We start from the raw sequence: 25,473 nt of genomic DNA, 5'->3' as shown, positions 1-25,473 counted from the left end.
GATGGTCTCGATCTCTTGACCTCGTGATCCACCCGCCTCGGCCTCCCAAAGTGCTGGGATTACAGGCTTGAGCCACCGCGCCCGGCCAGCATTTCTCTTTTTATGAAAAGTCATAGCAGTGGTATGTACCTACCTAGTCCTCTTTAACCACTTTTTCAGTTGGGTGAAAAAAAGTTGTAAACAACTGCCGTGTTTCAGATATTGTGTTCAACACAGGGTAGCCATGTCACCCTTAAAAAGGAATTGTTAAACCTATAAGATTATACTTAATATTCATTACCTTTCACCATGTCTTCTCCACTGCTAACCTGTGACCTTAAATAAGTCACTTGATCTTCGTTTGCCTCATTTTCCTCGTCTATAAAAATAGAGATGTTAATGGTATCCATTTTACAGGGCTATTGTCAGGACTAAATGAGTTAATAATATACAAAGTGCTTAGAACATGCCTGTCACGTACTAAGAACATACAAATGTTTGACACTGTTACTCTATTTAGTTTTGAAATTACTTCATTCTTGGAAGAATGACCATTTGCATGCTAGATGCCACATCTTTGCCTATTTCAGTGAGCGATTTCTTTTGAAATATGAAATGCTGATAGAGTGTAAAATGATTATAGGACGAAATGAATTCTCTTCATATTCTTCCTGTCCTTCTGAGGATATCCTATCCGTTGCTCTCCTGCTCTTCCCTTCCTGCTATAACTGAATCTGTTGGTTTTAATGCACTTGGAAGAGGGTCATAGGTATTTGTACTGGCAGTATTTGCCTGTGATTAAAGAGGGGAGCAGTAAACGTTTCAATTTTGATTAATGATGGTAGTTGTAACAGTTATAATGGAAATATGTTACATGTGACTTTCATGTGAAACCTGAGGTTTATGAGCAAAGACAGTTTTTTGATTGTTTTTAAATGTCTATTTTCCTGAATTACTAGTAATATTTATTTAGTATAAAAATCAATTTGATTTTCCTTCGGTTTTTTTTTTTTTTTTTTTTTTTTTTTTTTNAGGGAGTTTCAGTCTGTTGCCCAGGCTGCAGTGCAGTGACATGATCTCAGCTCACTGCAACCTCCGCCTCCCAGGTTCAAGCAATTCTCCCACCTCAGCCTCCAGAGTAGCTGGGACTACAGGCCTGCCCTACCACCCCCAGCTACTTTTTGTATTTTTAGTAGAGACAAGGTTTTACCATGTTGGCTTGGCTGGTCTCGAACTCCTGACCTCAGGTGATCCACCCACCTCGGCCTCCCAGAGTGCTGGGATTACAGGCATGAGCCACCGTGCCCATCCTCAAACTGATTTTTCAGCTTTGTATAAAAGTTGGAAATAAAGATTCCCTAGTTAGTGCTTAGATGACTTTTTTTATGATGCAAACTTTATGGATATGGTGAAATATTTTGCAAAAAGGCCAAAACTGTGCTTTTGTGACTGAAGTTTTATCCTTTTTTGTCCGTGCTCAAAGGCTCACTGAATTCTGAACCTATTTAGATAATTAATAGAACTGATAATTGAATGCAGTACTTTGAGTGGTGTTTGGAATTTTAAAGTAAGCTTCTCTTGGATAAAGTTAAATTTTCTTACCTGGCTTTCTATGAGACCTGAATCATTGGTGCATAGCTTGTTTTTGGATACCACCTAAACAAAACTATCTTCCCTTTAGGTGGATTATTGACACTTTTATGGGTTTCCATATATATTTTAAAAAGTTAGGAAGATATTAGTTTTGCAGGTTATTGTGTATAAAGCATTGGCCTTTCTTGGAGTAGTAGCTAACAATGTTTGTGTTATTCTGCCAAGAATACATATTGTTTAATTATAATGTTAAACAATTGTATGACTTTAGTTAAACAATATGTATTCTTTAATACTGGCAGAATAACACCAACATTTTCTGTGTCTCAGCTGGGTTATATATTGATAGATGAATATGTGCTTAGAACTCCACTCTCAAAGAATTAGGTATTTTCATGATGTCTGAAGTTGTAATTCTTTGTGTTTGAATCCATCCCAAACCCCATCTCCTTTGTACTCATTCTTCACAGAACACAAAAACAGAGAAATAAAACCCAGTGTATTCATTACTATATTAAAACACATTTTTTTATAGTTTGAAATTATTTTAATTTTTACATCATTTTAGATCAAGGGGGCATTTAGTTATAGAATTTTTAACAGTGTTAACCAAAATATCTTTGTAAAAAATTTGTTTTATATATTTACCACCACACAGTAAGGTCTTTCCTACTTAAAATTGTATATTTTCCACTACATTAGTATTAAATACATACTAATACTAACTGAACTCAATAATGTTACTTCTGATTGCTTTTAGATAATGCTTGATCTAGTCTGGTATTTATAGTTAAGAATATAAAGTAAAAGAGAAATTATATATAGGTTGCTATGGCTGCATTCTTTTCTGTATACTTTTTATTTTTACAGTTCTATTATTGTAGACATATAATATCATGTTTAAACACCTTTTCTATTTGTTCGATTCTTGTTTTTAAGTAAGGGGATGCAAAATAAGACCTATACGTTTTACATCATCTTTTGCACATGCACTTTTTAGAAATGAAAAGAAAAGGAATACGGTTGACATGAATAAATTAATGTAATTCTTTGAAGGCTGATGTAAAACCTCTTTGATACCAATAGTTTCTGAAGTAGCTATGGCAGAAACTTAAAATAAGCCTAATTAATTAAATGATTGTCTTTATGAAATTGGATGCTATAGCTTTGCACAGTGGCAGTATCGTAGCCAATGAGGTTTATCCGAGGCGCGATTATTGCTAATTGAAAACTTTTCCCAGTACGCTGCCATGACGACTTGCAACATAGTCAGCACTGGCAATTTTTGACAGTCTCTACGGAGACTGATTTAAAAAAAAAGAAAGAAATTGGATGCTATACTATATCTGTGTTTTTGAGCACTCAGACATTAAAGCTTGTATGCTTTAATTGACATGTTTTTGTTTAACATCACACTAGCATTCACTTCAGCCAAAGTGATGGAATTCTTTTTTCCCCTAGCTTTGAAAATCGGATATTTTCTTTGGTTTGTGGTGTTAATGTTCCACTGCAGAGCAAAATGGGACATGCTGAAGCAGGCAAGAAGATCTTTATTCAAAAATTTGCTCAGTGCCACACAGTGGAAAAAGTTGAAAAATATAAGACTGGTCCAAATCTCTGGGGCCTCTTTGGCTGAAAAACAGGACAAGCACCAGGATTTTCTTATACAGAGGCAAACGAAAACAAAGGTAAAAACTAGCAGTTGTGGAAGAGAACCAGATATTTTGTAGGAAAGAATAAAGCACATGATTTGGCATTATAATAATTTCCTAATTTGCAGCATCGGAAATGGACCACTCTTTATATGTTACTGAAATGTGGATTTATATCATAAGACCTGTATTTGGATAACTGATCATCCTTTTAATCAGAAGAATTATGCCATACAAGCAATCTTGTATGGCATATATTTTTGCTTATTCAGGGTGTTTGATTTTATGTAATATATTTATCTTGAAAAAATATAAGCTAGATTTAAAAAAATCATATTTTAGTGGCATAATGGCAGTAGTGATTCTATTTGTAGTATTGATTTTAGCAGAGTGGGAGGAATATTATATAGTTTGAAAAGTATATTCAGCATTTTTTTTGTTGGTGGAAAGAGGGTAGATAAAGTCAGATAGCAACTAAGGGTTAAGATCGAAATGATTGGAAAAGACTATAATATCTTGGCAAAGCAATTTGTCATTCCTGGAGATTCTAATAATATGGAGATGTATATGGTATATATGTGTGTGTATATATCTCCAGGAATGAAGTTTATAATATGTTAAATGTATTCATATATATTTATATGTATTCATATATATTTAACAGGATTATCATATTGTATCATTATATTATTATATTAATTATATATTATTATAATATATATTATATGATATATGTAATTATATATACACAATATATATTTTATATATAGTATATATAATATATAATTGTATATTATTTATTATCTATATAATTATATATACTATATATTGTATATAGCATATGTATTATATATACTATATATACAATATATATTTTGTATATAGTATGTATTATCTATATATACTATATATACTACATATTGTATATATAGTATATATATTTTATATATATAATATATACTCTATAATGTATAATATATATTATATATAATTAATATATGTATAATTAATATAATATATAATATATAAAACATATATTATGTATTTATAAATGTATAAAATATATTTAGATATATTAAAAATATATATACTATATATAAAATATATATTGTATATATAATATATTAATAATATAAATAATATATATTATATATTATATTATAATGTATAATATACATTACATAATATATATTATATATTACATTATATTAATTATATATAATATATGTCATATATAATATGTGTGGTCATGTATATTTAACAGGATTATTTTTACAGTTCTGTCCATTATTATATATTATATATATAATTATATATATCTACATATATAGTATTATATATACATATAATATAATATATATACGACCATATATATATTTAACAGGATTACCATATCAGCTTTTTTCAAAATAGGATATAACTGTATTTGAAACATTTTTGGGGGCCTAACATATCTTATAGGTTGGAATTTAAAGTCACTACTATTTGGAAAGGGTTTTTTTTTTATTTCTTTTTATTGAAGTGAAATTCATATAACATATAATTAGCCATTTTAAAGTGTACAAATTCAGTAGCATTTAGTGCACTCACAATGCTGTAAAATCACCACCTTTCTCTAGTTTCAAAACTTTTTTTAACACTCCAGAACACCTGCATCCATTAAATAATCACCCTGCATTTCCTCTTACCCCTATTCCCTGGCAACCACTAATCTGCATTGTCTTTGGATTTGCCTGTTGGATCATATAAAAGGAATCGTATAATATGTGACCCTTTGTGTCTGACTTCTTTCACTTAGCATAATGTTTTCAAGGCCCATGTAAATTGAAGCATGTATCATACTTCATTCCTTCCCTGCTATTATTGGAAATGTTTATTTAATAACAACAACAACAACAACAGCAACAGTGCAACAAACAAGAACCCGGAATACAAAGGGTGGTACTGAGAAACTGAGAAACTAAGTCTAATAATTTTTTATGTAAGTCAACACTTCTTGTGATGCTTTTCCTTCCTTTTTATGGATGAAATTCTAGTTATAGGCTCTAGCTACAGAATTCCAATCTGTGACTTTGTTATTACACGATCCCTGTGCATCTTTGTCTTTACATAACCATTTTCTCCTAAGGACACCACTCATATTGGATTAAGGGCTCATCCTACACCGGTATGACTGAACTAATCACATCTGCAATGACTCTATTTCCAGATGAACTTATATTCTGAGTACCAGGGGTTAGGACCTCAATATATCTTTATTTGAGGGAAATTCATAATAAAATGGGGACTACTTTTACATATAAAATAAATACATAATTGGCCAAGCATGGTGGCACAACATGTAATCCCAACACTTTGGGAGGCTGAGTTGGGAGGATTACTTGAGGCCAGGAGTTCAGACCAGCCTGGGCAATGTAGTAAGACCACGTCTCTACAAATTAAAAAAATTAGCTGATGGCTGGGCATGGTGTCTCATGCCTGTAATCCTAGCACTTTGAGAGGCCAAGGCGGTGGATCACCTGAGGTCAGAAGTTCGAGACAGCCTGGCCAATATGGTGAATTCCCATCTCTAAAAAATAAAAATTAGACTGGGTACAGTAGCTCACGCCTGAGATCCCAGCACTTTGGGAGGCCGAGGTGGGTAGATCACGAGGTTAGGAGTTCGAGACCAGCCTGACCAACATGGTGAAAACCCGTCTCTACTAAAAATACAAAAATTAGCCAGGCATGGTGGCGCACACCTGTAGTCCCAGGTACTCGGGAGGCTGAGACAGGAGAATCACTTGAACCCAGGAGACAGAGGTTGTGGTGAGCTGAGATTGTACTACTGCACTCCAGCCTGGGCAACAAAGCGAGACTCCACCTAAAAAAAAGAAAAAGAAAGAAATTAAGTAAATAAATTTATAAATACATAATTGATAAAGTACTTATACTAAAAGTACCTTGAGTAAAATTTAATATTTGTCAAGTCAGAAGTATTTTACCATCTTTTAAAATATCAGCATATTTATTATTAGCACAATATTATTATATTTGGGATGTACAAAAATGCTGGTAATAGGCACTAGTAATAATTTGGTCTTTCTCCTGGGTTCCTGGGAAGGAACCTCTAAAACCTTGGAATTTCTGGAGTGATAGGAGTATGTTTGTTATTGTAGCTGGACACGGGGACCAAGACCTGAGGTTATGTTTACAAGATGAATCATGGTGAACTCCCGGATAGTTTCAGGGTGGGTGCTGACCAAGCCGCAAGGACCAACCAGGTGATTAGAAAATTAGGGCTTTGAGTTAAATGAATAAGTCTGACCTCTGGGAACAGAATGGGAGTGGATGTTGAGTTCAGTCACATGGCCAGTGATTCAAACAATCATGCCTGTGTAGTGAAACCCCAATTAAAAACTCTGGACACTTTCAGCTGGAACCCTGGTTGAGCTTCCAGGTTGGTGAACACGTCAATGTGTTGGGAGACTGTTGAGTCCTGATTATACAGAGAAATGACTCAGAAGCTTTCCATTTGGAACCCTCCCAGCTGTCACCCTATGGGTCTCTTCCTCTGACCAGTCCTGATTTGTATCCTTTGTAATACAACTGTAATTGTAAGTATAGTTCTTTCATGAGTTCTGTGAGTTTTTCTAGTGAATTATTGAAGTCGAGGAGATTGTGGGAACCCCCAGATTTGTAGCCAATTAGTTGGAAGTTTGGGTGGCTTGGGGGTCCCTGAGCTTGCAGCTGGTGTCTGAAGCAAGGGGACTATGGAGTCTGTGCTTACTCTGGGCGGATAGTGTTAAAATTGCATTACAATTATTACAATAGGATTCTCAGTTGATAGACTACTTAATAAATCAGTTTTTAACTCATCTTCATTGTCAGCATTTATATGGCTTTTAAATTTTTAGAGTAGTATATCTCTATAGAGTCATTATTATTATTATCCTGTTATAAGCAAAGTCAACTTTTGAACTTCTAATTTGTAGAGTAGTCTTAAGCCAATGTTGTTCCTCTAACTGCCAGTATTTTGAGTAATTTATTCCTTAGTAGCATTGATTTGAACTAGTATTAAAACTTACAACAAATATATCTTTTATTATACAGATTGTTGCTAACAGTTGAAAGCTGTGTAAGGCTTGGTTTTAATATTATTTAAGAATTAGAACTAAAATTCCCTTAATCAGATTATTTAAGTAATATGACTAATTTGGGAATATAATATTAGTATTCGTTAGTTCTGTTGATGAAACAAGAATAATAAGTAGCTTACTAGTTAATTGCACTAGGATTTTAAAATAGGGTTTCTTAAAACTAAAGGATTTAAAAAATACATTAGCACAGCTTGGTTAGAAACAGACTTCAATAACTAAAAAGAACTAAGAAGTCAGTAGTTCAGTGTTAATACAAATTGTGGTGCACTGTCAACCATATTTTATTTTCTGTATATAGCCTTTCTGTTGCAAATAATTATACTATTTTTATTTTCAGAAGGATATAGAAATTCTCAGTTTTAAAGATTCTTTGTCCCATATGACTGTATAGAATATAGTTTTACAAAACTCATGATTATAGCAATAACATTATATTACCACTGATCAGATGTCCTTCAGAGCCTGAGCTTGCTTTTGTTGGCTTGCTAAAAATGGGGACAGGTCAGGATGGAGGAGGAGAAGGAAGGAAACTGAAATCTATTGTGGTTCAGGAATATCTACATGCACAAAATATTTTATAAGCCTAGCAACTACTATTGATGATGGCTTCCACATACTCATTTCTCTGTAATTTAAATGTAAATATAGAAGACATTAGCTTTAATTTTCATTAAGTTGTTCTTGGTTATGTGTTTGCTTTTTATTATAAACAATACTTAGGGCAACTTAAAAAAAGTTGGGAAAATAAAGTCACATAGTTGATCTTACCTTAGGAATATTTTTGGAAAAAAAGAGCACAGTGTTGACCTTGGGTGACATAAAATAAACGAAGGAGAAATGCATGTCCAATGTTGTTAAATATTTATGTCATATAACATGTAATCTTTCTGCATTAAGATACTCTGCTAATCCGGGGTAATATGAAGCTAGATTTGCAGGGAAGGATAGCAGGGACACTGAGATAGAGGGAGAAAAAAATTCTAAAACCTTCACCATAAATGTGGAAAGAGCCCCCACCTTACAGCAAATGGAATAGAGGCAAGGTGGGGCAGGTCTACAGCAGAGCCTGGGTGGAAGGGAACAGTGGCTTTGTTTAGTGTGAGGCAGCCCCTGAAGCAGCTATGCAGTCCTGCAAGTATTCTGTCACCCAAATGATATGGCCCATTGCAAGAAGGAGAGAAGTTGTGTCTATATCAAAGAGGTGGGTAGTGGACTAGGTCAGTACTCATTATGGGTGAGGATAATACATTTGCTATCTCATTTACACTTCACAGTAAGCCCCTGTAAGGTGGGTTTTACCTTCTGTGTTGACACCCAGGAGATCTTGTTCCAGAACCAAAACTTGGATCTTCTAGTCCAATTGCTTCTGGCTTTTCTCCATTATCATAGGGTTAATATATCAGCTAGTTAAGATCTTAGTGGGATAGGTGCTGTGGCTCATGCCTGTAATCCCAGCACTTTAGGAGGCCAAGGTGCACAGATCGCTTGATCCCAGGATTTGGGGAGACCAGCTTGGTCAAAATGGTGAAACCCCATCTCTACAAAAAAATACAAAAATTAGCTGGCCATGGTGGCATATGCCTGTAGTCCTAGCTACTTGGGAGGCTGTGACAGAATTGCTTGAGCCCAGGAGGTCAAGGCTGCAGTGATCTGTGATCATGCCACTACATTCAACTTGGGCAACAGAGTGAGACTCTGTCTAAAAAAAAAAAAAATCATATGCCGCCTGTGAAGATATGCTAATAGAGTTATCAGAGTGAGGGGAACATGTTGACAAACAACATTTCCAGATGGTTCCGTTAAATATGCTGAGTGCCCAGGATTACTCTTAATGCATCTGGTATGTAGGGGAGAATGCACTCCTCATGGAGCCCAGTGCCGGTATTGTGCAGGAAAGAGTGCCTCTGGGGGCCCAGGGAGGGGTTCAGAAAAAGCTGAGCTTGTTATTCTCTACCTGGAGGAATTTTCTGATAAGGGCAGACACATCTGTAGGGACTCCAAGGATGTCTAACGATGTTGCCAGTCTCAAAGCTCAGTTAGGTTTGCAAATATGTAGAATTAGGTGATGTACCTCCTCTCCTAATTTGCATGAGGCCAGAGAGCTCTCTGAGAAAGAACTTGAACTCTATCTACATTTATAATTATAATTTGGATTTGTACAACCCTGACAGATGAACTTAGTTGCACTGATAAAAGTCATATTGCAGGTGGAAGTAAGAGGCCCTCAGGTTTGGAGTTTGAATACTTTCGACTTCAGGGAAGTAGAAAGAAGATAGTATGAGGACAGTTGAGATAATAAGAGGCAGGTGGATAGAAATGGAGATGGGTATTAAGTAGATTTTCATTTGAAAAATTGTTGTTAGAAATAATGTGTTGAATGTTGCTTTAAATTTATGTTTACCTTAGAGCAAAATAAGTATCTCTTTGCTAGTGGCAATGTTTCCTGTATGGAAATAAAAGTTGGAAGAAAGCTTGCAAATAAATGCAATAATTAAAATACTTTATTGTGATAGGCATTATTATTGAATATATGTTATTTCTGAGATGCTTAAATCCATTTTAGGATGAATTTACATGAAGGGACTTTTGGGTGTGGGAGGGATTTTGTACCGTGCCAATTTAGCTAAGCTGGAACTGCATTTTCCAAATTATTCTCTGTATGGTTCTCAGTTAGGGATGGTCACAAGACAAGTTTGTCCGAGATTCAAAAGGGGTCAGGCAGAAACTTTTACATTTGGAAGGTCAGTTCAGGGCCCCAGGTACAAATTATACTTGTAACCAATTGGTTGGCTCACCTTTGTGTGGTGGGACAGCAGCTCTTCCAACTCCTGCCATGTATTCTTTTATAGCTTCTCTGAGTCTTGGGCCAGGACTATGTGGAGCTTCGAGGGGAAAGGGCCTAGGTTTTTCAGTCCATTCATATCATGCAGGTTTGAAATGGAGAGAAACAGACAACACAGGTACCAGTTTACCCTCACAGGTTTGTCCTTGCTATTCCTGTTTGGCTTGCAGCTTTCTTTCCAAGTATTTGCCCTGCTGACTTACAACAACCTTAGGCCCATCACCAGATGCAGAGCCAGTAACAAAGATCTTTTGACTAGACTTGAGTCAGACTCCTCTAAACTGTCTTCTCAACCAGGCCCTGACCTTGGTCTCTGCCTTTGATCTACTTAGCGCAATTTTAGCAAGAATCGTGCTAAACTAGTTTAGCAAAAATCTCCCACCCTTGGTATCTGATAAAATTCCTCGTCCCTTGGTTTTGATATCTAATCTCCTGGCCTGCCTTCAGCAAGTATCCTGTTAAGTCGTTTTGGCCAGAATCCCCTCTTACCCATGATGTTTCCTCTTAGTGCTTTTCTGTCCACCCTGCTCCTTACCTATAAACTCCACTTGACCTTATTGTATTCATAGTTGAGCTTAATCTTTCTCCCTACTGCAAAACTCTCATCGCAGTAGTCTCTTCTTCAATAACATCTTTCTTCCCGTCTTTAGCAAGTGTCAGAATAATTTTTTCTCTAACACCAACAACCTCCCATAGTCTTCTTCATTAGTTCTGCTTTGTGCTCTTAGTGACTTTCCTCTGATCATTTAACTGTCCTTTTTTTTTGACATTTATCTCGTCAGCTTCTCCTCAAATTGTGGAAGGCCTAATTCTTATAATAAATTCCTTATTCACATCACTCATAGTGGTACTGCTTCTCTGCTCAAACCGTAACTGATACAGGCACCATATCTGTGTAACACCTACTTTACAAGGATGAGAACCTCTAGGGGGATTACTTTTTGAGTGCTCTTCCGTCTAAATTAGGCGTACCCTGACAGAGCAGAGGAAATAATAATTAACTTTTACAACTCTTTGAAGTTGTCAAGTTATTAAAGTCTGAAAATGTCTCCTACATTTGAAATAAATATCCAGTAGGAAAATGATTCATGTTAATCAGAGAACAGATTTCTATGATGATGAAATATGAAAAAGTAAGTATTTTTGTTTTGTAGTACCATTAGCAGGAACCAGGAGCTTAGTGACCAGGAAATGTTATGCTGCTAACATACGAAAAAATATGTATTTTAAAAATATTATAGACCATTGGGTGATTATGTAGGAAATTTATCACTTTTAGCATAGGCAATTCTAATTCATATCTTGATAAGGATCTAAAAGGACAAAGTGTTGTTTCATTTAATTAAAGTGAAAATGTGAGACTAGTTAACTTGGCAGTTATTTGTGTGTTACAGAAGGTACAGAGAGAACTCTTCAGAAAGCAGTGGAACATTGTTAGGTCCTGCATTCTTAAATTTTTTTTAGTCTAGTGAGTGAAGTACTTCCCAGATGTAAACCTCTAGTTAGTAGGTCTTGAGGGAAAAAATGTGTCATTTATTTTTCAAGAAGAATAATTTTTTGAATTGAACCCTTGTATCCTACATGATGCTGTGTATAATGCAGCATAATTTTGAGTATTTATGATTTGCTTATTCTTCCTTCTCATCAAGTTCTTCTAAAATATTAACATAGATTGGAATTTAGAATCAAATTTTCTTCTTTGGATTTTTCACTTGGTGATCATTATGATCAACTTGAATTTGAAATCACAGTTTCATGCATTTTTCTCAGCTTGAATTCCTCATTCCCCACAAAGTGGGGCTTCATTTAGACACATAATACTATGAAAGTAAGGCAAGTCAGAGTGGAGCACTGTTATGTGAGTCAGGGGTTGCATGAAAGGCAGAGGTAGGGGGCTTCAGTGCAGAAAGGGGCAGTATTTCCTTATCTATAAAACGTGAGGGGTTGGGCCAGATCTCTCATTTTCAAATATGTTTTATTTGCAGAACCATCTGTTTAAATGCAAAACTCAGTTTAAAACAGAACCACTCCGATTGAGGAGAAGTGTGACCCGTTTCCTACTCCTCCACATCCTTCCTCCCTATTCCTAAGTATAAAACTACTTTCAAATAAAGTGGACAGAGGTTAGAAAATGTTTGAAAACTTGCAGCTCCCATACTCTCACTTTATTTTATATATTTGGTTTTTAAAGTTTGTATAAATTTATGGGGTACAAGTATAATTTTGTTACATGCATAGATTACATAGTGGTGAAGTCAGGGTTTTAGAGTATCCATCACCTGAATAATGTACACTGTACCCATTAAGTAATCTCTCATCATCCACCTTCTTTGCTCCCCCTCCCTTCCAAGTCTCTGTTGTCTATGCTCATGTGAATGCATTATTTAACTCCTACTTTTAAGTGACAGCATGAGGTATTTGTATTTCTGTGTCTGACTTGTTTCATTAAAGTTAACTGCCTCCAGTTTTATCCATGTTGCTGCACAAGATATGATTTTTTATGGACGAATAATATTCAGTGGTGTATGTATATGAGTTGGAGTCTCGCTCTGTCGCCCAGGCTGGAGTGCAATGGCATGATCTCGGCTCACTGCAACCTCAGCTTCCCACGTTCAAGCAATTCTTCTGCCTCAGCCTCCTGAGTAGCTGGGATTACAGGTGCCTGCCACCATACCCAACTAATTTTTTTAGTTTTAGTAGAGACAGGGTTTCACCACGTTGGCCAGGCTGGTCTCAAACTCCTGACTTCGTTATCTGCCTGCCTCAGCCTCCCAAAGTGCTGGGATTACAGGCATGAGCCACAGCACCTGGCTGACATTTTCTTTATCCAGTCATCCATTGGTGGACACTTAGTTTGACCATATCTTTGCTACTGTGAATAGTGCTGTGATAAATGTACAGATGCAGGTTTCTTCTTGTTATAATTATTTCTTTTCCTTTAGGTAGATACCCAGTAGTGAGATTGCTCATTTTAAAGTTGAGAAAACTGAGAAACTTTTCCAAAATCAAACAGTTAGTGTCAGTCTTTAAAACTGGGACTAGAACATAGGTCCTGGTTCCCCCAAATCTGATTTTCCTACTTTTATGTGGGGTTCTGGCTGATTCATACACTTTTAATGACTGTTGTCTAACAAACTACTTCCTCATGGTTAACTTTCTGTCCTTCTATAAAAATGGCAACAATCATATAAAAGAAGAATTTTTTAATGGAATTTTCTGTTTCATCTTGCCAAGAGGTTTATTTTGGTTTGTTTTCCTTTTTTTGTCAATATTTGAAATAGTATTATGTGAAAATCATGGCTATATAAATGCTGTTTGATCATAAAAATAGGGTGATCATTTTAAATCATGTGTGCCCATCTCTACCATAATAAGAATGTGATCTGTTACAGAGGATTATTCATTAAATAATTTATTCAATAAATATTTATTTATTGTGCGTTATGGTGTTTGGTCTCTAATGATGGCGCCTGACAAGCCATGCTTCCAGCTATTCATGTCTTTGTGTAGAACTCTCTCATGCTGAATCCCGGTTGACTTTGATTTACTTTAACCAATAGAATGTGGTAGAAGTGATGTTATACTAGCTCAGATCCTAAGCATTAAGAAGACCTGGAAGCATACACTTTTGTGTTTTCTGGAAGACCTACACAACCATGGAGGAAGGCCGGCAGTCCTGCTGGAGAGACCATGTGGAGAAACAGGCCTGAGACTATTGGAAGAGGGGAAAGGGGAAAGATTGATTCAGCTAGGAGACAGGGAGAGAGAAGTTGAGTAATTCACTGGTTCCAGAGTCCCAGCTGAGCCCAGACAGAGTGATCCATCCTGTCCAGTCAAGTCTCTGGGTGACTTCAGCCCAAAGATGTTTTTATTAGGTTGCAGTCTTTTAAAAACCTAGGATAGTGGTAGTTTTGATAGCACAACTGTCTCCAAAAATCTGATTTTTGTCCTTTTTGTCAGTCATACTTTGTGCTTATCAGGCTTTCGTGGAGTCAAATTCTTTTTACTGAGCCATTTCTTTGCCCCAGTACTGAATTTTAATTGGCCTTTGTTGCAAGACTGTTTTTAATTTCATCTGAAACTGAGATAAGAAATAGTTGCAGCTTTCAGATCGGCAACTCCTAGGATTTCTGGATTTTCTATTTTCCCTTAAATCCCTTCTTATAATCAGGCCGTTTCTTTTGCTGAGCTCACTTGTAGAATCTTGTAAAACACAGCTTAGTCATGACCAAATACACTAGAAACATTTTTTTCTTCAGTTTCTTCACCTGAAGCTGTATATTCTTTATATTTATTTTATTTTATTATTTCAACTTTTATGTTAGATACATGGGATACATGTGCAGATTTGTTACATGGGAATATTGTGTGATGCTGAGGTTTGGAGTATGGATACCATCACCCAAGTAGTGAGCATAGTACCTGATAGGTAGTTTTTAAAACACCCCCCTCCACCTTCTAGTAGTTCACAGTGTCTTTTGTTTCCATATTTATGTCCATGTTCATTAGATTTCTTGTCGGTGTAAGTTATTGTAGTGACAGTTTCACCAAATATTTTATCTCCGTATAACATGGGTCACCATTTGTCCAGCTCCTGATAATAGTTTCCATGCCATTCTTTGTCCGGTACTGAATATAGGGCCATATATTTTGGTGATAGCAGCATCTCACTTCTAGGTACCAATTTCTGTATGTCAGTTTGCTGTAGTAACAAAATCTCAGGGACTTGCAACAACAAAAACATTTGTTAATGTTTCTCATTCACATGGCATATAGACTGTGGTTTTGCTCCGAGTATCTTCTCATTCTAGAACCCAGGTTAAAGAAGTACCTATATGGGACATGACCATTTGTGTGGCAGAGGGAAAGCCCAAAAGCCATCGAAAAAGATCCTGATGTTTCATGAAGCTTCTGCTTAGATGTGGCATACAAAATGGGTGTTCACATTCCACTGATCAAAACTTATGTAGTCAAGGCCAATGCCAATTAAATGAGACGGTACACTTTTTCTGAAGGAAGAATGCAAGTCACAGGACAATAGTTTGTCATTCTTTTAGAAGGAAGAGGGTAGTGAAAAATTGCAAAAAAGAAAAAAGGTTATCTACCATACCATGAACATGTATGTGCATTTCTCTTTGCTTGTATTTTCACTTCATACAGTCTTTCTGAACCCAGTCTCATTGCTCTTTGACTTACCTGTTAAGCTGACCAGTCAAGCCCTAGGTGTCAACTTTGCTTTGTTCTTTTTTCTAGTTTGTATACTTGCTTGCAGGCTGCCTGTTCCCATGTCAGACTTGCTTGTCTGCATTCTGGCTTGTGATACCATCAGCGTTGTCCTACTCTCCTGCTACTTCTCCAGTTCAGTGTGTGAGCAACAAACCAAGCCTTTGTAATATCCAAGTTTAGATTGACTATAGGCTAGTGATCAAATTATTGTGCAATTTTACTTGAAGCACGAAGAAATTAGTAACTGAGATTATTTGATGGCTAAGACTAGAAGAGTCTATTCCACAATTATATCCAAGAATCTCACTGAGCTACTCAGAAGGTAATTTGTCATTGAGGTTAAATTCTGATTTAGAAAAGAAAGTTATTTCTCTTGTAATTCTGGTTGGAATAAACATGGTCTTTTTCCTTGGAGTGTTAATTTTACTTGAAGATAAAAGACCTTTTTGGATTTTTATACTTTTGAGGTTTTATTTATTCTGACATGGAGGGATAGTTATAATACATTATTGAGTAAAGAGAGCAAATTTCTGATGGATTTTATAGAATGGCTCACTTTTATGCATAGTTTTTTTTCTATACGTGCAAGAATATGTATGTTAGTGTATATATGAAAGTATCTATATAGCTATTGGCTATTGATACATACCACACTGATAAGTATGTATTCTTGGGAATGAAGATAGAAGGCTATTTTTTCTTTATATAATCTTATGTTTAAATTTTTACAAGCATATATTCACCTTTTCATAAAAGAAGAAAAACTAAAAGTATAGCTCAAAGTCACTAAAAAATTTTATCAGATGCAAAAGCAAAATCTGTGAAACTTTTTTTCTGTCACAAAATTTCATATTCTTTTATGAAAATCCAGAAAGAGGAACATTTTCCTGCATAGCAAGTTATTAGAAAACTTATTTTGTATGTATTTTGGGAATGTGGTGTTATTAGTTGTACAGCCAATCAAAGGTATCATGAACTACTGTAGCAGGAAAATGTAATTCAGACACTTTTGCTCTTTGGATCTATCTGACTGCCCTGGACATGTGCTTTCTTGGCCAGTCTGTGGAAATCAGCATAGCCAGTTCTTTGGAAAAACAAGTATATCATTTTTCTGAGCAGTACTTAAAATTTTTTTTTTGTTTTTATTTTTTGGCTTCTCAAATTGGTTCAATTTCCTACCATGATTATGCTCCTTCAAAATTGTTCTACTGGTCAGGCGAGGTGGCTCACGCCTGTCATCCCAGCACTTTAAGAGGCTGAGGTGGGCGGATCACTTGAGGTCAGGAGTCTAAGACCAGCCTGGCCAACATGGTAAAATCCCGTCTCTACTAAAAATACAAAAATTAGCTGGGTGTGGTGGTAGGCGCCTGCAATCCCAGCTACTTGGGAGGCTGAGACAGGAGAATTGCCTGAACCCAGGAGGCAGAGGTTGCAGTGAGCCGAGATCACACCACTGCACTCCAGCCTGGGTGACAGAACAAGACTTCATTACACACACACACACACACACTTTAGTTTTACTGAGTTCTGTTTTTCTGTACAGTGATTTTTCAATGACCCCTAACTAGCAGAAAGTATGTGAGAAGTGAATGTAAAATTCTAAGCCCCACAAGTGACTGTACAGACCATCTCTTGGCCAAGGGGATCAGAGTAACCTTGAAAACAAAGTTCTCAGCCATGACTGTGTGAGAGGTCAGATATGGCTTGTTACACTTTCTCCCTGGTTAATCAGAATTAGGCTTTCTTCCTGAGAGTTCAACATAAAGTAGCCCTTTCATTGATCTCAACAAGCCACTTGATGCCCCACTGACCATGGAGTGGCTCTGACCAGTCCACCCAGAATGCACAGTGAGGGTTTTTGTTTTCCTCTGCTTTACATTTGATGTCAGAGAGCAAAAACTCCACCCTTGGATCACGCTAATGCTGCTGTTTTTTTGTACATGGGGCCATGAAAGGACATAAAGCTGAGTTGTGTATGCTCATGTTTCTCCTTTCATAAATATTCATGACTCCACCCATAGCTGTTTGAATGTGTATGTTTGGCCACCCTGCTAAGCATAAATTCCTGTTCCCTTTAACCCTCCCTCAAAGTATCTGTTTCCAGGTTCTGACTGGATAGTATGCTTCCTAGTGTGTCAGAATGGCCACCCTGCAGACTGCAACCCTTCTAAGGGTTGAAATTTATGAACCTTGTCATTTTTTAGTTGACATATGGTTTTTAAAAAAAGTTTTACTATTACAAATAGTACAGGTATTTTAAAATTATATTTCTTCCAGTTATATGGACTGGTGGCTAAGTTAATGATAACCACAATAATAGAATGGCTAATATTTATTGAGAGTTTACTATGTGCCCAAAACTGTCCTGTTTCTTTCTTTTATTTTCAATCTTCTCCTTCTGTACAGATACTGTTCTAAGTGCTGTATACATATTAGCTCATTTAATACTCACAATTCTGTTAATGATTCACATTTTACAGATGTAGAAACTGAGGCATCTTGTCCCGCCATGGCTTTATACTAGTGAGAATGTGCAAAAAGGAAAATTGAGATCAACTTAAAATCATTAAAGGTGGTGACAAAGATGACATTGTTCCTGAAGCTCCCCACAATGGCCTTCACTGTGACTATGTGACAGATAGTACTGCCCCACTTCATTTGGAAATCTAAATGAGAAAAGCCAACCTACAAAGTATTGGGTAGTCTCTGATACATATTTAAAGTATGAGTTCTATGGCAGAAATGCAAATGACTTCAACCTTGGTGTCTTTTTGTGAGGAAACCTTTGACAGTAAGTGTGGAAATTATCACTTTAATAATTAAAAGAATTTACTTGTGTAGATGTTGAAAGAAAATCACCAGAATTGTTTGCAATTGAAGAAAGAAAAGACTGAGCTAGAAGCAATACAATGATGTCACTCCTACAAACAAACAAGCAAAATGCTTAAAACTCCCTCCAAAGTCAGTGTCAGAATATCTTTGGAGGGTTAAGCTCATTTAGTAGAAGAAAATTTGGTTAGGCCCAGTTTGAAGAGATGGGTGAAAGAATGCAGGCAAAGGCAGTAGCCAGGCTGAGAAAGATGCCGTTTTGGTCACTGTTAACAAATGACAGTTTCTGCTGTGCTCAAAAGAATATTTGATGAGAGACTGAAATTAACCAAATTGTTTACCTTGTTATTATAGTATAGCATAAATTTAATAATTAGCTCAATTTTTAATTTTTCTCTCTATTTCTAATGTTGATAACTGGTCTATTTCTTGGTGATAAAGTAGCAGGTAGAAAAGTGTTCCTGTAAATACAAAAGTATCATTAAAAAACGTTTTTGCACTGAAAAATGTGTATGTATACACAAGTGAGAAAATCTTTCAGAGGCTAAACTTCAGGAGGAATATCCAGCATCAGGTTCTGTCTTGATTGATTCTTCAACGTGCAAGACTACATTCATTAGCTTTTTTTTATAACACATAGTTGTGATGTAATTAGAGTTTCCAGAATGATAACTAATGATGTTAGTACTATTTCACATTACATTGCATATTAGTAAGATTAATTTGGCAACAGATCCATGGTTTCTCAAAGTTCAAACTATCTTTAATTTTGATGTATTTATTTTTGAAAGATAAATTCTGACATTAAAACATTGTTAATGGTTTATGAATAACTTATACAGCATATTTTTAAAAAATGCTTATTTGAAACTAGAGCTGCTTGGCCTTGCTGTAGTCTGCCATTTATCATGATCACTCAATAAATAAATAATTGAGGATTGACATGGTTTTTTTTTAATGTTAGTTGCTGTGAAAGTTACTCTTGGGAGTAATATTTCATCTTTGAATCAAGCCATAAATAACAGATGAGACTAATGGAGACCATTTTTTAAATGATAAGACATTTATATTCTCTACTTACAAAATTTTTTCATAAGACACATAAAATAGTGCTGGAATGATTAATTATTTTTGATTTAGTGAATGAAGACATGGCAATTAAGAAGAAAGGCATCCGTGCTTCATATTTATTTCTACCCTTTTTCTTCTATGTAACTTCCCTGAATTAAAACCTAAATTAAAATCTGTTGTTGGACACATAGACCAATGGAACAGAATAGAGAACTCAGAAATAAGACCATACACCTACAACCATCTGATCTTTGACAAACCTGACAAAAACAAGCAATAGGGAAAGAATTCTCTATTTAATAAATTATGCTGGGAGAACTGGCTGGCCATATGCAGAAAACTGAAACTAGACCCCTTCCTTACATTTTCTACAAAAATTAACTCAATATGGATTAATGAATTAAATGTAAAACCCAAAATTGTAAAAACCCTAGAAGAAAATCTAAGCAATACCATTCAGGACATAGGTAGTGGCAAAGATTTCATGATAAAAACACCAAAAGATATTACAACAAAAGCAAAAATTGACAAATGGGATCTAATTAAACTAATGAGCTCTGTACATCTAAAGAAACTATCATCAGAGTGAACAGACAACCTAGAGAATGGAAGAAAATTTTTGCAATCTATTCATCTGACAAAGATCTAATATCTAGAGTTTATAAGGAACTTAAACAAATATACAAGAAAAAGCAACCCCATTAAAGATGGGCAAAAGACATGACAGACACTTCTCAAAAGGAGACATTCATGTGGCCAACAAACATATGAAAAATGCTAAACATCACTGATCATTGGAGAAATGGAAATGAAAACTGCAATGAGATATCATCTCATGACACTTAGAATGGTGATTATTAAAAAGTCAAGTAACAACAGATGCTAGTGAGTTTGTGGAGAAAAAGAATGCTTTTATACTGTTAGTGGGAATGTAAATTAGTTCAACTATGGTGGAAGACAGTGTGTCAATTCCTCAAAGATCTAGAACCAGAAATAGCATTTAACCCAGCAATCCCATGAGTGAGTATATACTCAAAGGAATATAAATTATTCTATTACAAAGATATATGGACACCTATGTTCATTGCAGCACTATTCACAATAGCAAAGAAATGGAATCATGTAATACCCATCAATGATAGACTGGATAAAGAAAATGTGATAGATATGCACCATCGAATACTATGCAGCCATAAAAAGGAATGAGATTATGTCCTTTGCAGGGACATGGATGGAGCTGGAAGCTATTATCTTCAGCAAACTAATGCAGGAACAGAAAACCAAACACCACATGTTCTCACTTATAAGTGGGAGCTGAACAATGAGAACACATGAACATGGGGAGGTGGGGAATAACATGCGTTGGGGCCCATCACAGGGATGGGGCACAGGGAGAGCAGCAGGAAAAATAGCTAATGCATGCTGGGCTTAATACCTAGGTGATGGGTTGATCTGTGCAGCAAACCACCATGGCACACATTTACCTATATAACAAAGCTGCACACCCTGCACATGTACCCCACAACTTAAAAGTTGAAGAAAAAAAGAATCTGTTGTTGAATTTTTCCCTCCAGCTTTTTCCTCCTTTTGTTTTGTTACTAGTAGATCTATACTCTCAATATTAATACTAGTTATGGATTACTATTGAATATAAACAATATCATAATGTATTTAAGGATACTTTTGATTTTTAGAGAATAGATTTCCTTGTCTGTTAGACTCCATCAGTGGTATCTTATTGTCAGTTGTACTTTAATATAAATGTTCTACCCCTAGCTAGACTGTACATGTTCCTTGAGGAAAGAGGTGATTCTTGGATTATTTTATATTGTCAATATCTTCAACAGTGTTGATTGTTTAAGATATTTTAGCAAAGGTGCCTTTATGAAGATTCAAGGAATATTTTAAATATTGAATTTATCCATATTCTACTACGTTTGAGTCTCCAAATACATAGAAAATATTTTGAATAATGAAACACCAACCAAATTTTTATCAACAAATTATTCTTCAGCAAAATACTTTGATTATTACTGATTTTTCTGGTAAAAAATACTCTGATTTTAAGATGAAGAAAATACGTAAAACATTTACGGCATGATATTGAAGCTGATTTTTTGGTCATATGTGTCATTATCACTCACCAGATATCTTTGAAATTTTAAAAACTTACCTTCTAGATACTTGTTAATCTTTAATACAACTATGAATATAGGTGGGCTGGTTACTCAGAGTGCTTTCAATTTCTAAATTGATAAAAGAATAATAAAATGTGTTCTATGTTAAACATTTTTTAAATGGAGAATTAAATGCATCGCCTTGGGTTGAATAAGCACCAAGTGTTCAATGTTTTATAGCAAATAGATGACCAAATGTGTGTTTACAGGACACTGCACAGCTTTTTATTGGGGAAGCAGGAAACATACATGTGTGACATTTCAAATAGGTGCTGATGGAAAAGAGAAGTTTGAGAGACAAAGAAGGGGACAAAAGCATTTCAAGTGGAAGCCCAGAAGAGAGAAAGAAAGAATGCTTGGAGAGTTATGGCAGGAGGTGAGAAAATCAAGGCACAATGATGAAGGCTCTTGCATTCATTTCCTAGGGCTGCTGTAACACATTACCACAAATATGGTGACTTGAAACAACATAAATTTATTCTCTGACAGTTCTGGAGGCCAGAACTCCAAAATCAAGGCATTGAGAAGATTGATTTTTTTCTGAGAGAATCTGTTTCACACTTCTCTCCTAGAATGAGGTGGCCTCCAATAATCCTTGATATTCCTTGGCTTGTAGACCCATCGCTCCATCTGTACCTCAGTCTTCATACCACCTCCTCCTCTGTGTGTCTCTGTGTCTTCTCTTTTGCACATATAAGGAAAAGTATCACTGGATTTAGAACCTACCCGAAATCCAGGATGATCTTATCTTGAGATCCTTAACTTAATTACATCTGCAAAGACCCTCTTCCAAGTAAGGTGACATTCACAGATTCTGATGGACATATCTTTATGGAGCTGCAGTTTGACGCATTACATGCCTTTTGACAAGGCCTTAATGTGCCATTTTTATGTTTGTTATGTGGAAGTTGATACTGGTTGGTAGAGGATGGACAGATAATGAAGGCTTGAATTAATGAAGCAGGCTTGGAGAAGAAAGCTGTATTTAAACAGAAATTTCCACAGTAAAATATACAGGATTGAGTGATTTCAGGTGGGCAGGAATGAGAGTGATCTTGGAGATAAGAAATTTGACGTGCTTGTGAAACATTTAGGAGCAGATATTTTGCAGTAGTGGCATAATCATGCCACTGCACTTTTTTGGGAAGTGGAGTGAGACTCTGTCTCACAAAAGAAAGAAAGAAAGGCAAGAAAAAGAAAGAAAGAGAAAGAGAAAGAGAAAGAAAAAGAAAAGAAAAAAGAAGGGGGGCTCTGGGGTTCAGGAGAGAGTTTGTGTGAGTTGTTAGATGAGTGGCTCTCGGTTAACCACACCTGTGAGTATTCCTGTCCCTTTCCCTCTCTCAACTGATGTTGCACTTGGCTATATAATTGGCTTTGACCAGTGGGACATTAACAAGTATTATACAGACGTAATAGGCTCTTGCATATTGGACTTATCCTCTTGCAACACCTGCTCTTGAAACCCAGCTGCCATGTTGTAATGAAGGACAGGTTATCCTACTGGAAACAGAAGCCATGTAAAGAAGACCTGGAAAATGAGCTACAATGTGGAAAGAGGCCTCTTGGAGAAGAACTGAGTAGCCTCAGCCACAAGTCAGCACTGAGGCCCTAGATACATACAAGAGGCCTTCCTGGACCTTTGAGCATAGTCCAGCTGCCGGCTGAATGCAGCCAAATGAGTGACTTCAGCCAATACCAAGTGAAAGAGAAGAACCACTAGTTATCCTACAGAATTGTGAATAGGAAAATCATTGTTTTAAGTAACCAAGCTTTCATTTGCCCTTTACATATTTGATCAGGCTCACTGGTCACACCGTAAAAGTCAGTAATGTCTGTTTTAGGAGATGAACGATTAGGAGGCAAATTTAGGAAACAGAAGTTGATTGGGCTTTAAAAGGTTAATACCAAGTTGTGAGATATTGGTAAGGGTGGGATGGAACCATGAGTAGATCAGAGGTTAGCCTGGCGGATGTCTTTGGAGGAGTTATGTGTCTGCTCTAGTTTTCAATGTAACCATTAGCAAAATGTGGAAAGTGTAGTATTCGATAAACTATAAGGTTCCATCCAGTACTAGAATGTAATGGGTCCCCTTTGGAATAACAAAAGTTATCTTTCCTGCCAGCCAATGTTCTGCATATTGAAAGTACTCAATAAATGCTAATTGGCCATGATAAAGAAATGAATACTTCGATTAAAAAGGAACCCCTTATTCTTGAAAAATACAAATAGGACGACTCCTTTATCTTCTTTAATAAGAGGCTACTTGGACAATATTTACAGCTTGGTAGAGATGAGAAAGGGTAGATGGAGAAGCCTACAGAGCCTCTTCCTTGCTCTGAGTGATCTGTCTTCACAGTATCATACTTTTCCAGGTGTGATAGTGCCCTGGGGGATTCTGTTGACTGCATAGTATCTTCACAATGTCATAACCTTTCAGGTTTGATGGCTTGTGCCTGAGGGGGCTCTATTGACTGCAGTTGTTGTCATAGAGTGTATTATAGATAGTTTTGATGGAATTAGCAGATAAGCAGAGGAGGGCAGAATTACACAGAAAATTATTTGGGGCTATATTTTCTACAGGGAAATATATTTTTATTTTATTTACCAAAGGAACACTTTCAAGGTTCCACATTGGGCCATTCTTTCCTAATGGGGCCTTTTCCATTATTTCCTAAAGGAACCTCTTCAAGATTCTATATAGGACCAAGTATCTCCCTTTCACCCCTCCAGATCTTATATAGATCCTCCTGTGTCCCCTCCTACTCTTTTCCCAGTGAGGATGAGCTATCAATAGGCTCCAATACCTTCTAGCATATATCTGGTCACTGATAGGAGGGAGAGAAAAGAGTGAGTTCAAGCTATTATTAATATTTATTCCTAATATCCCTTCTTTAAAGTTAGCTTAAGCTGTTGATGCCTTTTTTTTTTGAAACGGAGTCTTACTCCGTTGCCCATGCTGGAGTGCAGTGGCACGGTCTTGGCTCACTGCAACCTCAGCCTCCCAGGTTCAAGCAGTTCTCCTATCTCAGCCTTTCGAGTAGCTGGGATTACAGATGTGTGCCACCACACTCAGCTAATTTTTTGTCTTTTTAGTAGAGACAGGATTTCACTATGTTGGCCAGGCTTGCCTTGAACTCCTGACTCAAGTGATCTGCCCACCTTAGCCTCCCAAACTGCTGGGACTACAGGCATGAGCCAACACACCTGGCCTGTTGATGCCGTTTGATGGGCTTTCACTGCCCCCCTCAAGACAGTACTCACTATCCAATCCTCCTTCCTTCCAAGTCCTAGTAACTTTTTCCTCCTTTTCCCCTCATCTGTAGGAGTGGTAACTTCTCTACTGCTGTGAGCCCCAGGTTTCTTCACTATCCCTGTGGTTTATCTATATTCTACCTTTGTAATTGGTTCCTTTATAAATTAATCTTCTTGGAATTTGAGTGTGCTCTTTCATGTTAGGACTGTGACTAATACACATACCATTCTGCAGATTGAGAATGAAGATAAACGGCAGTGTGGTCACACCAACACACATCTTATTATCAGCCCTCCATCACTAGCCCTCTGGACTATCTTATATGTGCTGTTTGTCACTTTCTCATTTTCTTCCCCAACCATTAACTTAGTGATCTCAGATACCAAGCAGGAGAACATGGCTACAGCCAATTCAAAACCAAGCCCAAAATGTTGAATTCACTTTTTTGGATTTCTCTTCTATTGCTTTCCTTATCCTTCCCAGTATTATTCTCTATTCTCACTTCTCTTGGTGCTGTAGACTGAGATCTTCAGTCAAAAGCACAGGTTTTTGTCTTGGTCTTCTTTTGTCCCCAGAGCCTGGAACATGATAAATGCTTAACAACTGCGTGTATAATGAATACATGGAAGATGGAATTAAGGAAGTGTCTTTATTAAGCTTTCTGTTTCTAGGAAGCCCAGGGTTGGTCTACTTCTCCCCCTTCCCTGAGAAG

At 36.3% G+C, this 25,473-nt stretch overlaps 1 protein-coding gene and 1 non-coding gene across 2 annotated transcripts in view; one reads left to right on the top strand and one right to left on the bottom strand.

The window, feature by feature from the left end:
• RBM45 (RNA binding motif protein 45) overlaps positions 1-25,473 on the bottom strand; it is a 474,379-nt gene that overhangs the window by 31,746 nt on the left and 417,160 nt on the right. The window lies entirely within an intron of this gene.
• On the top strand, positions 2,736-2,876 carry LOC119471917. Its single transcript, XR_005201017.1, has one exon. It is a non-coding gene; the product is annotated as a U4 spliceosomal RNA (small nuclear RNA).

Source organism: Cebus imitator, unplaced genomic scaffold (genome assembly GCF_001604975.1).
Source record: "Cebus imitator isolate Cc_AM_T3 unplaced genomic scaffold, Cebus_imitator-1.0 Scaffold78, whole genome shotgun sequence".
Classification (NCBI taxonomy): Eukaryota; Metazoa; Chordata; class Mammalia; order Primates; family Cebidae; genus Cebus; species Cebus imitator.
Note: the sequence above shows the minus strand (reverse complement) of the source record. Positions and strands in the feature narration are given on the sequence as shown.